The following is a 13978-nucleotide window of genomic DNA, read 5'->3' as shown; positions in this document are numbered from 1 at the left end:
TTTTAATATATATTTAAAATACCTATATATACTAGATATATTATGTTAGTATAGTATATACTACTATTATAATGGTGTTCAATTATTAGGTATTTGATTAGTTATAATTTTTTCCTGTTTTAACCTTATTTTTTAAAATAAATTTCAATTAAAATAAATGGTTATTTAAATTCATAACATAAGATTATCAAAACCGATATCATAACTAATTTTATTTAGTACAATAGTATATACTATTAGATTAGCGCTTATTATTAGTTTCAAACCATATTTTATTAATACGTAAAGAGTAATACAATTATATTTAATTTATAGAATTATGAATTTTCTTTACCTAGTAGATATTCTCTTTATTAAAAGAAACCTGATTTAAGGCTACTTATTTTGTACGTAAGTTTAACTAGATTGCTTTTATTATTATTATTATTATTATTACTGTTATCATCATAAAGCCTTTCTTCTCAGTATAATCTTTAAAATATACGAACACGGGTTTCAAAGGAAATTAAATATGTATTGTTCATTATATTTTATTAAAAAAATCGTGCGATTAAATCGAATTGTCAATATAATAGGTAAACTAGAAAAATGGCCTAAGTGCATATCAAATAAATCTGATCGATTTATTAAAGTATAAATAAATATTTACTATAAAGAAACCAATATTGATGTAAGTTTAGTAATAAATATAATGTGATTTAATATTACGTTTAATATTTTTGTATTTTCTTGTTTTTCAGAAATTTATACTTGCTAAAGCAACCAAAAATAAAGATTGTAATATGTATTATAAGATATATAAGACATTAGACGTATAAAAAGTATTTTAGATAAAATATCTAAGGAGTTAGCAAAATCAAAGGGAACTTGCCACTTGGAAAAGCTCAGGTAAAGCCTTCTATTTATAATGTGTATTACAAAATAATAAACATTTAAGATAAGTTTATAGAATTATAATTACTTAGGTTATTTAATGACTTTTTAACTAATATAAATATAGTTATAGAAATTGTATGATTATGTTTATACGATTATAACAGAATAAGTGTTTGGCTTATATTTCTCGTTTTTCCTAAGTATTGTCAATTCTAAAGATTCAAAATACAATAGATTTCTTATAACATTTACATTGAAAATGATTCAAAATTTGAGTTATTATTATTAAAGTATAAAATATTAAAAGCAAAAATGATATTAAAGATTTTTTTTTAACAAAAATATATACAATGTTAAATGTTGAATCTAAATTCTTGGAACATTTCATAAAAAAAAAAAAAAAACAAATTAAGATTAAAAAGGAAACATTTAAAATATACGATAAAAAAACAATGGCAACACGTAATATAACTTAAAAATATAAAATATTAAGGTATTTAAAAATATTTCAACGTTGATATGAAAAACGTTACGATATTAAGATATGAAAATATTGATTTTATAACGAGTAATATTATTTTGTATTTTATAGGTATTATATAAATTAATATTTACACTTCAGAATTTAAATATCAAACAACGAGTTTTCCCCATTATTTTTTTTTAAATAGTGTTTAAACTTGACTATATTTGATATGAACACTAAATATTAAATTTATTTTATAGTATAAGTACAGTTTAATTATGGTACTCAAATAACAAATATTAACTAACTAATCAAATTGTTTTAAAATCTGTTGAAAAATCGTAGCATTCCATTATTCGTACTGTTACGCCAGAAATAAAAATACAATATCCTAAGTGTTGAGTTAAACTTATTTTGTTTTTCATATTTCATTGGGAATTAATATTTTGTCACCATTCGGTAGTTGCAGAGTAAGGAATTTTCAGCATTAATACATATTTTTGTAAAATATTTATTATATATTTATGTATGCGTAATAATATAATATAATAAGCTTCACATGAAATTTAATTCATAGATATAAATTATCTTTTATACAACAGTTTAATTGTGATCTTGCATCATGTTGAGTTATAATAATATATACGGTAGTAAAATATAATATTAATTTATTAATAATTATTTTAAATAAATACCCACGTTAACCATAGGGTTTACCCATAAAACTAGAAGTTTTCGTACGTGTTTTTTCCTCTTAAACATTGAAAAATACTTAACTTAATTAAATTTTATAAGATATTTGTTGTAAGTTACATGTATTAAATGTTATTTCTTATAAAAATAAACTCATTATTATTTATTTTAACCTCATTATTATTATTTATAGTATTTTAAGTAATTATGTATACTGGAAACTTCTATCTATTATTTTGTTTTATCATCAATACTTTTAGACAAATTCATTCACATCAATCCATTTTGATTTTCATATTAGCATAGTATTCGGGAAATTATGACATTGCGTGCATATAATTATGGGTTCTAGAATAAATTATCATCAGGATAAATACTAAAGCCAATTGTTAGTACGGAGGAGGTATAAAACTATTCGTTTTATAATTTATTATTTTATGCTGATTACATTTTTTGTGGACAGTGACAAATATGAGTTATAAAACTTTTTTTTTATCGTATATATATTATTGCAATCGATCGAAATTCAAATAAATGTTATATACATATATAGATTTAAAATTGACGTAAAGAATATTTTTGGAATTTACCGAAAAGTTTTATAAAAAATTGAAAAATACTAAAAAAAAAAAAAAATACAATAAAGTTATTAAAACGTATGACTAAAGTTTCGACAGAGTAATAATTTTGTTGTTTAGAAAATAATAGTTATACGATTTGAAGGTCTTTAAGATCAGGTATATACTTTTTCAGTTTATTTTATTCCATCTTGATTTACCACATCAATAATCTACTTTGTAACTGAATGCTATCAAGTAACAAGTTTAAACTCAAAGACCTGAAAAGCATATTCGAAAGTCCAGTCAAACTATTTTTTTGTTATATATTCGTAAAGATAAAAATATAATTCAGAAAAATAAATACCATAGAGATTTTATATTTCATTTTTTACCTTATTTTAAAAGTATTTTTAAAAAATGATTTAATGCCTGATGTATGAACTTGTATTATATTTTCCTTCTACATAAGATAAAAAAAAAAAAAAAAAAATGAAATACCGGATGCATTTTAGTCGCAAAGCGAAATGAACACTTTATATCACGCTGGTTCTACTTTTGATACAACGGTTTGACACAAAAGATTTCGACAAATTGTTACTGCTTTGTAGTACAGAAGCTAAGTATTGTAAATTAAATAATGCACGGTAGGTACGTAGTATTTTCACTACCCGTTTCTGGAACATTGTCACGATAGAACGATTTTACTGTGGAAAAAAAAAATTAAACGTTTTCATTTTGCGCAGAGTCTGTTGCGAATATAGGTATCTGAATAATTCTCGGACACGGTTTTTGCGGGAGCGTAATTGTATGCGCATGCATTATAATAATAAAATATAAAACCGGCGAAAAAATAACCCACTGCGCGTTCTTTGAATAATACGCGCGCGTTGTTTTATGTGCGAGCATTTAACACTCCGGTTTTGGGATCATTTCATTTAGCGAGCCGGATGTATTTACAACGCGCATAAGTATGTAGTACGCCACTGGCGGAGGAGGAACAAAAAATAACCGCCAACAGACGACGCGCGGCGATGACGATGAGGAGACGACGAACATTCTTCTGCTGTATAAGAGTCGCTTTAAAACTTTAATATTCTCGGGTGCGGCGGCAGAGGGTCGAAATCGCTTACAAACGCACACAAACACACACAGACACACATATGAACGTGTGTGCGCCCGCGATGGTCCCTCCCCGAAATTATGAGTCTCGCGGGAAATGAGCCGTGACCGGAGAGTGGTGCGCGCACACGGACGAATATTCATCGTCGTCGTCTCTCTCTCTCTCTCTCTCTCTCTCTCTCCGCTTTTGCGGCGGTCGTGGATTCCAAACGCGTTGCCGGGGTATCGTTCCCCGCCAGAGATGAGGTGGCGTCGGCGGCGCGGTATCGGAGGAGGATTTGGCGGGTCAAACGGGATGTCAGGATGCTGTGGGGTACGGTATAATGTAAGACACCAGACGTACATCGGTCTCTGATCTGCGATCCTAAGCACAGATTTATCACGTCGTCGTGCCTCGAGTCCGCAGTCGCACGTCCACCGCCCGCCGCCGCACGGGCCATTGGGTTTTTGCGCAATATTGTCCCACGTGCGAGAGCGGTCGGGATTATATTAGTATAATATAGAGCACATAGTACACCGCTGTTTAAGACGCTCGACGATCCACAGGTTTTCCGCTTTTGGTAAATAATATTCTACTCTGTGTGTGTGTGTATATATGTGTGTGTGTGTGTGTGTGTGTGTGTGCATAAGAACGTATCCTGTCGTGTACCCGAAACTGTAATTGCATGGCCGTCACGTCTGTAAACACACGATCGATGTGCACCTGAATCGCTTTTTTTTGTTGTTCACCAACACGCGACGATGTCGGTCACACGTTCACAAAAATAAAACTAATTTCCTTTTTTTTCCATCTCTACGTCCACCACTTTCTTCTTTTTTTTCCCTCTTTCTCTGATCTTTATTTTTCGTATCTATATTTTAATCGCGTCCACTGCGCGCGTTGCGCCGACTCAGGAAGCACAAACGATGTAACGGTGTTTCCTGTATGAGAAAATAATACGGTCCGCCTATGCCGCGTTGATCTCCGTCCACAATTTATATCGGCGACTCGAATGTATTTTCGACATAAATCCTATCTGAAAGATCGTAGAGATAATTTTGTTTGAACACCCATTATTATCCCTAATAAATTATTAACTTGTATACATTTCTTACGATCTCGCGAGACATAAACTTCCCACAAAATAAAACAAAAGTATTTCGTATAAAAATGTACAAATTGTGCTGTCCGTAAACTTTTAATGTACGTTAAAGCTTATATTTTATGTAACGGGTAATTTTTGATTATAAATTAAGCGACTCCTAGATAAAAAGTTAGAAAACCATCATTTAACATAATATTATTTAATATTTCACGGCTCATAAGTGGCAATAGAAATTATTTGTTTTATTTTAAAAATAAATTAAGGGACTTGAAAAATAAATAAAAGTTTAATGAGACTGTTCAGTGTTCATATTTAAAAATTAATCAAAATTACAGGTTACAAACAAACTTAAAAGTTGTTTAATTTTGAAATTTAATTTATAGGCAATTTTTCGTTTATAGGTTTTACACCTACTCTTGTCTCTCACATAGTCACATATTGAATACTCTAAAAATAGATTTATTTCAAAATATAGAATTAAAGGATGTTTAAATAATTTAAAATAATTTGACTTGGTTACATGGTTGATATAAAAAATAAAAAAAATGATATTTTTTGTTCGTACAAGTTATAACAATTATATGTTAAATAAACTATTACATATTATATTATTGAGTTGTTATATGTTGAATAACCATTGTTAAATTGATTTTTTGACCTAATACTTAAATTTATGTACACAAAAATATAAATAAACTTCAGTATTAATCCACCGTTTGTTCAGTATTGGTTTATACTACCATGTGTATACATATATATATTTTTTTTTGTAAATAATATATATACATGGACAATAAAAATATGAGAAATATGTGTAATGCGTAATATTATTAATATCGACATAACTTAATGAAACTTATTGGTTGTATAATATTATTTCCAATACAAATCTAAACATAATTTTATTGTGTTCATTATAAATTGTGATGGATATATACAATATAAACTTTATTGTGAATAAAGTTAGTAACGCAAGAAAAATGAATTTTTTTTTCTAACTCGTTGATTACTTTAACACTAAAAACTAAATAACTCTCATTCTATGTATAAAAATTATATTCGTTAGAAAAAATAAGCTATCAATCAAAATTGTGTGCGCACTCTCGTTAGACATATAACCATTTTGCTCCAATTTAAATGACACTACAAGCACTTTCAAATATTGGGATAAATGAGTAATGAGTAAAATAAACGTGGTACTTTAAAGGAATATTATTGATATTTTGGAATTGAATCGTATTTGTCTGTCTATAATGGGTTGTAGGCTACAATGAACATAATAAATAACTCCGTTGAATAATGCTTTTTTAACTGTATTTCAAAAGGAATAACGTTTTTTATCTCCCATACATACATTTTTCTTTTTATTGAACTTTATACCAAATTGTTCAAACAAGCAAAAAATAGCTATAAATGTCGATGCAAATAAGAAGTTTGGTACCTATTTAAATTATTGTGAAAAAATATTTTGGATGAATACATTAAATATTATATATATCTTAAAATTTTCATTTAATAAATAACGGTTATTGATTTATTTTAAAATTATTATACTTTTATTGTATATGATTTTAAGATTTAAAATAATCATATATTTGTATTATATTATAATGTAAATACGCTTTTAGTTCAAAAATAATACAAAGAAATATTGTAAGATCGCGTAAAGAGTACAAAAATAGCAAGTGATGTATAAGAAATATTTACATTAAACAATCAATTTCATTAAGATACCGACGAATAATGTTTGGCAATGCGTATAATACGTTATGAAATACTAAAAATTATAATATATAAAACGATAAATTAAATTTCAATTATTCAATAATTGTTCCAACAAATTTAAAACTAAAAAGTATTAATGACGGTATTTTATAAGCTTTCGTTATTCTGATGTGCGAAAATACCTCTGATTTGGTATCTGTTCTATTAATGGTTATCGCCCACTCGCTACCGATCCGAATAAAATGGATTACCGCCGTTTTTACATTTAAAATTACTTTGAAAGTAAAAAGTTGTGTTTGACTAATGATGACTGGGATGTATGTGTACGTATCACTATATTGTAATTAGCGAATATCTATTCGAAAAATCGAATACGATAATTACCGTTATTATCAAAATTCCACTAATAACTGGAAATAGTGTTAATTAAAAGAAAAAAAAATAATAATGACCACGAAGAAATAACTTAATATTTAATAATGTTTCTTCGCGTGAAATAATATGATAATGTAGACTGTGTAATGCCATACACTTTTATGTATAAATGGTCATATTTCATGATAAACTTATGTTTCTGTCGGTGAAAACGATGGTTTTTTTTTTTGTTTACTGCAATTTTTTTCGAGGTATCGTTGTGTGTAGACACGCATAATAATTCTTGACCCAGTTTTGGAACTCAGCCACAACGATCCCTGAAGACCAAATTGTTAATATTTATGGGGAAATATTCTATAAACGCTAAATACTGAATATTTGAGAATATTATACTTTTACATATGATGAAAATATGGTTGATATCCTTTAATATTTATTTAAGCATGAACACACGAAATTGTACAAATTAATAATAAAGTTATTTTTTTTAAATTTTTAATCGGATTAAATAATGTAAACTTATTTTTTATAATGATATAACTGTGCTTAATAGGAATATTTGTTAGTAGAAGCCACTTAGAGATGACACTCATGAGTTGTGATTATAGATTTAGGTAGGATTGGTTGCGATAAAATTCATTTTTTTTTAGATTGATTACTGGGAACAGTACTGAGTTAATTCCTAGGTCTGAGTTTAGTATTTGATTTGATATACGGAACGGGATTTTTGTAATATTAAACGAATCATTTTTTTTAGGTTTAACTTTTTTGTGAAGCTCCGAATTTAGATGCCTTACGTAAAAATTGGTTTTTGAAAAGTTTTGTAATATAAGTTCGTTACTTTGAAATATAAAAAATTATCTTTTTTATTTAAAATATTTTAGACAAATGTTTAATGTCTATACTTTAAGGTAGGTACTATTTATTAAAATATTTTTATTTGTTGGAAACAAAAAACTTATTTTATTTTTTTGTTATTTAGTTCTGTAATTTTTTTTTGTAGCATATTCATAAATAACTATATTGATATCTTATATTAAATTATTGACAACTATAAAAAAACATTTTTTGCATTTTAGTTTTTTTATAATACAAACAAAGAATATAATATCATGTAATCAATATTTTATACAAGAATATTTAGCGTTACATTTTGTGAAGTAAATACAATATTGAATAATTATTTTTTATTAGAAGTTAAAGAAACAATTAAACATTTATGTTTAATTTTTTTGTATCATATGATATGTGAAATAAAAGTCACTCTAACTTGCTATGCCTTATATAATTTATATATTAAAGTATGTTCAAAAGAGAGACTTTATTAAAATAATTGAATTAATTCACTAAACTTTATTATGCGATTTCCATTATAGTAGCTATAATAATTTATTCATATCAGGAATGTACCTATGTAAGAAGTTTAATATATTTATTATAGAAGAATAAGGAAGGAATTTATTTTAAATTTCTTGAACCATTTTATTCACATAATAAGTCAGTGAACGGTAAATGTATTCTAATGGTCTGTATTCGAATTTTAATAACGTTTCAAATTAATAGTGTATTAAAGTATATTATATGTATATGTGTATAAGTATAAATAAAATAAAAATGTTAAATAGACTTGTATTTTAACTTACTATTGTAAAATAAAAATATAATATAATTTTATCATAGTAATAATAATAATAATAATAATAATAATACAAATAATGATATTAATATTGAGCTTTTAATGTATATTGACACCAGATGTAAAGAACTCTTCTTGTTTCACTTACCATTGTTTAATACAATATTAAATTGTAAAACAATGACCAATCATCAAATTTAAAAATAAATCATTAATCTTAAAACGCGAAAAAAAATGTTCTTATACATTAATTATTATATAAATATAAATACATACATATTTATAGACTGATTATAGAAACTAAAGAAAATTATCTAAAACAAGATTTGATAAGTTACTTACTTGCATTACGATATGAAATTTAAGAGTTAGGATAAATTATCATATTATTGTCATTGAAAAATATCCATTAGTAATATGTAAATATTGAAAATAACTAAATGTCATGTTCAAATGTCTTCAAACATGTAAAGTGTATTTATAATTTTTACCAATAATTAGTAAATTTTAGCGTATTCCTTGTAGAATATTAATTTACTTGTAATAGTATAAATCATATATATATATTATAAAATATCTTTCAAAATATAGAATGACCTTTTTATTTTCACTTTTTAAAATTTAAAAGAGCTACTAACAATATCAAAAATATATTACTTTAAAGTACCAATTTTGAAATTCACTCGTATGTCTCTCAGACACTTTATTGTTTCAAAAGGTGTTCGCTGTAAATAATACATATATAAGTGTATATATATGTATATATGTATAATATCTGAATAAAAATGTTATTCTATAATGTAATAACATTTCTCGTCTAGATCTGAGTAAGATTATTAAAAACAAAAAAATATGCAATTAATTTTTGTAGTGATAAATTCCAAACATATCATAAATTGTTTGTTATGAATTTCAAGTTTACATATTCGTATGACTCAATTTATTATATTGAGTGATATAATTTTATCGTAGGACACCTCATTATATAAAAAAAATTAATGCTTTAAAAAACCATACTACCTTACACAAGTTAAATATAATGATTTCAAAACAATTTTATGTAAAACAATATATTTCAAGGAAAATTATATTATTATCACTTTGTAATAGCTTGTATGACTGCATACGTTTTTTATTTCATATTCTAAAGCAGAATACTTTTTTAAAAATTTCAAACTTTTTATATATATAAAATCTAATTTATTTAAAACGAGTAGTTAATTAGCCATATATTTTTAAAGTTATGACGAGCAAAGTACTGGACTAGCATTAAAGGGGGGATTCCATTGTGTCATCCTACTCAGCGCATCTACGCATCAAGTAGTCTAATGCACTTTACATTTTGTAATATTTCTACATATGATGTTAAGTTTACGAAAAAAAAGAAGCTGGATAATTTGTCAATAAGTAAATTATTTTGTCTTTTATATTGTTTATAATATTATGGTAATGGTGAGTAGGTAATACAAGCGATAAGCAATAAGTAATAATTAATATAATTACCAAATGTATATTATGTATATCAACTGATTAAATGTTTTTTTCATATATATTTATTAATAAAGAGTAGATACTCGTATTTACAACCAATATATTTTTTATATTATTATTATTATTAAATATTTTTAATAAAAAAATTTCAATAGTTTTTGTAAAAATTAAATCAATCTACTGTAACACTTATAGTAAAATAAATTAATAGCAATATCAATAAACATATCATGAAATATATTTGATGATATAGGCCATTGCCAGTTTTTCTTTGCTCAGAAATGTTTTTCGTATACAATGGTAAATCGTTGAATTAAATTTTAACACGTTAAATACCGTGACCCACTTGACACCTTCTGTTCAGTAATACGATACCGACTTGTCCACCTTATTACATTTTACAAACTTTAAGCTGTGTATATTTTATGATTAAATTAAAGTCTTGAATAATAGTGTCAAGTTTATATCATAATTGGTTTCTAGGACGAGATTTTTAAAATTGAGCACTCTATTACAAAAACATTGTATTAACATAATCAGCACTGCGCGAGGGGTTGAAAATAAATTATTAAAAATCGTATTATTTTATTTTAATAACATTTTAGTATTGAAGAATGGAACAAACAAAATTATATTGTTCTCGTCATTTTTATTTCATTTTGGTATTAATGTTATGGTTTTTCTTATTATGAAAAACGGAACGAAATATGTTATGTTTTGAACCACTGTATAATATCAATTATTTTCGTATTATTTGTAATATTTGAAATATGTAATTTGTATTCAACTACTCACAATATTCTTTCAACTATTATACAATAGCAGTTAACATAAAAGATACTTAATAAACATAATGACAATTCCAACAATAAATAAATTTATAAGAAAAGCTTTGATTTTGGGGTCAAACAAAAAGAGTTACAACATAATTTATCCATATTTAATATAATATACAGATATAAGTGAATCGTTCATATTTATTTCAATTATTTTTGTTTCTATAAAGAATCATATTATAATAAAAGTTTGATTACTCTTTTTTGTTTGCTTAAATTAATTTAACTGTTTCACTGCTTACTATAATAATAATTAGAAATTTCAATTAAGTATTAGTATTAAATAAAAGTATACAAATTAGAACCTTTTAATTAATTTCCATAGTAAAATTTTATTTGTGTCCATTATTAATATTTTTCAATACATAATCATTATAAAAGATTTACAATTATTTATGTTAAACGTATAGTTGGCAAAGTAAATGTTAGTTTTAAGTAAATTCAAAGACATTAAGTTATAGAAAAATAGTTATTATCTTTCATATTGATGAAAGTTATTTTTTTATCTGAATATATTACAAGGGGGTAAAATAATTTTAATAAGTTACAACAATAAAACTGATGTAAGCAGGACAGATATTATAGTTTAAGGAATGCAAATAGAATTAAAAGTTTTTAAAACTTATTTTTACAGCAATATTTCTATAAATAACAAAAAATACATATTAATACAGATATAATAGAAATATAATTAAGTAATAACAATTTCAATATTTCCATATTTTTTTTTCATTTTATAGACATTTTATTTATTAATAAAATGAATCTTAAAATTAGGTAAATTTTAGTTTTATAATTTGGGAGGTAATTATAATTTATTTTGTTTTAATTTTATCTCATTTATAATTATTAGTATTTAGTAATACTTAGAAAAAAATGTGTAAAAATATCCTGAAGTAAAATTGATGTCACCTATCAACATTTCAATCAGTAGTGACAGTCTTTATCAGTGGATATACTTAATTTTTATTCCTTGGTCACCGATACTTTATTTTGTCTAATCTATTATATAAAAGGCCATAAAAATACTTTCAGTTTCTGATTGAAGTGAGTTATTTCTTAAAATGATTTATTTATTTTGTTTCGTTATCTTTTTCAGTTAACTTCTGTTGGTTAGGCAGAGTACTCAACAATTTCCATTTATTATCTACCTATATGTATTGAAGTGGAGTTATATGACAATATGAAGAGGTAATACTTCGATTTATGAACGAACAATTACCGACCACAATTGACGAGTAACGACAATATTTCAACAAAATATAGTTTAAACCAACCTCTTCTCAAAATCATTTTTCTTAACAATTTATTATTATTGTTTTTAAATACAATATCACACACTCAGAAAACTTTATAATGAAAAAAAAATAGTTTTATAATTTAAGAGTTTTTTTTCGTGTATGTATAATGATGTGTATAAAAGATATACATAATACACACTTCAATTTAATATTTAATACAATTAAAATATTTTAAGTCATACAACTTTACTATTTAAGTATGAATAAAAACAGTACTGACTAAATATTTCATACTATATTTAATTAGAAACATTTTACTAAAAACAAAATTTACTTCTATGTGACATCTTTTTTAAAAATTAATAGTGTTGATGTTATTCTAAAGGAGGTAAAAGTGTAAAAATTGAAAATTTTGAATAAAGAGGAACTCTTTTGATATGGAAAACACTCAATTCAAAAACATCAAATATATCGGTTAAGAAATAGTTCCCTTGAGATATTGTACAGGGTTTTATTGTAAATACATTTATTTTACCAACTATGACGGTCAATACTTGGTTTTCGATATATTTTTCGTTGAATGCGATCAATAACAATTCAAAAGTTAAAAAAAAACGCCTATCCACTTCCTCATTTTTCATTCAATTTGATTGGAATTTCAAGGTAACAAGTAACAGTTGGAGTTTTTCTCTAATTTTTTTTCAGTTCACCCGAAATCTATTCCCACACAGATGTACAATAGTATTTTCAGACAATGTCGATTTCTTTGGCAAACGTTAAACGGCCGCCCATAAATTTGTGGATCTTTTGGCTTCAGAAAGCAATTTCTACGTTTTTCGGACCTCGGTATAATAAATACGGTCAAGAGTACCAATTGAAAAGAACCAACTTTTTGGACTCAAGACACGTCCATATATAGTTCCTATATCTGAGGTTAGTGGGTACACAAATACGGAGAAGAAGTACACAAAAAAAAATCATCACATTCATCGGTAGTGTATATTGAGTACCTGACCATCATAACTCATATTTTATTGGTGATTGCAAACAAAAATAATCGTTAAGTCATTTATGAAGAATATATTAAATAGTAATAATTACGATGTATCTATTAATGTATAGTATTTCTGCACACATGTAATATTTGTGTTAAAAATATAGTAGATTTTCTATTTTCAATTTATACAATCCATTTCACAGTGTTTTTTTAAATATTCATATGATTATTAACTATATTTTAATTGTGTACATAATTTTAAAAGTAATTTAGATTATGAATTAATACACATTAAAAATGGAACAATAATGAATTATCAAGTGTGTAAACAATAAAAAAAAAAATTAATTTTTTCTGTAATTATACTAAAATTAATCAGTTTGTTGATTCAATACACTAATCATTAAAACACACAACATAAATTTTTTTTTAAATTCCTGTTAACTTTAGTGTTTTATAATTTATAATATTCTCACGGTGTCTCATACGATATATAAATGTCAACTAAAAATTATTTGATCTAGTACGGTTGGCATGATTTGAATATTAATATAAATATAAATAAATAAATATTATTATTCGTGGTTCAAAGATTTTTTTAACTATTATATCCGTGAAGTTGGATTTGTTTGGATTTATTACATACATCGGTAGGTTAATCTGTAAATATTTTAGATACATTTAAAAATATAGTCATATTATTTTCTGCCCTTAAGTTATTATATTAAGTTATCACTTCATATTAAATGTAAATTCAAGATTTTTTTAAGACTTTCTAAGTTTTAAATAGTTTTTGAAAGTATGTATTTTAATTATTTGTGCTATCATTTAAAATTATTATTGTTAGAAAATAAAATAATTTCAACTTTAGTAGTATT

At 25.0% G+C, this 13978-nt stretch overlaps 1 protein-coding gene across 1 annotated transcript in view; it reads right to left on the bottom strand.

Moving 5' to 3' along the window:
• LOC113555683 (zwei Ig domain protein zig-8-like) overlaps positions 1–13978 on the bottom strand; it is a 248019-nt gene that overhangs the window by 56009 nt on the left and 178032 nt on the right. The gene's annotated exons all lie outside the window — the stretch shown is intronic.

Source organism: Rhopalosiphum maidis, chromosome 1 (assembly GCF_003676215.2).
Source record: "Rhopalosiphum maidis isolate BTI-1 chromosome 1, ASM367621v3, whole genome shotgun sequence".
Lineage (NCBI taxonomy): Eukaryota > Metazoa > Arthropoda > Insecta > Hemiptera > Aphididae > Rhopalosiphum > Rhopalosiphum maidis.
Note: the sequence above shows the minus strand (reverse complement) of the source record. Positions and strands in the feature narration are given on the sequence as shown.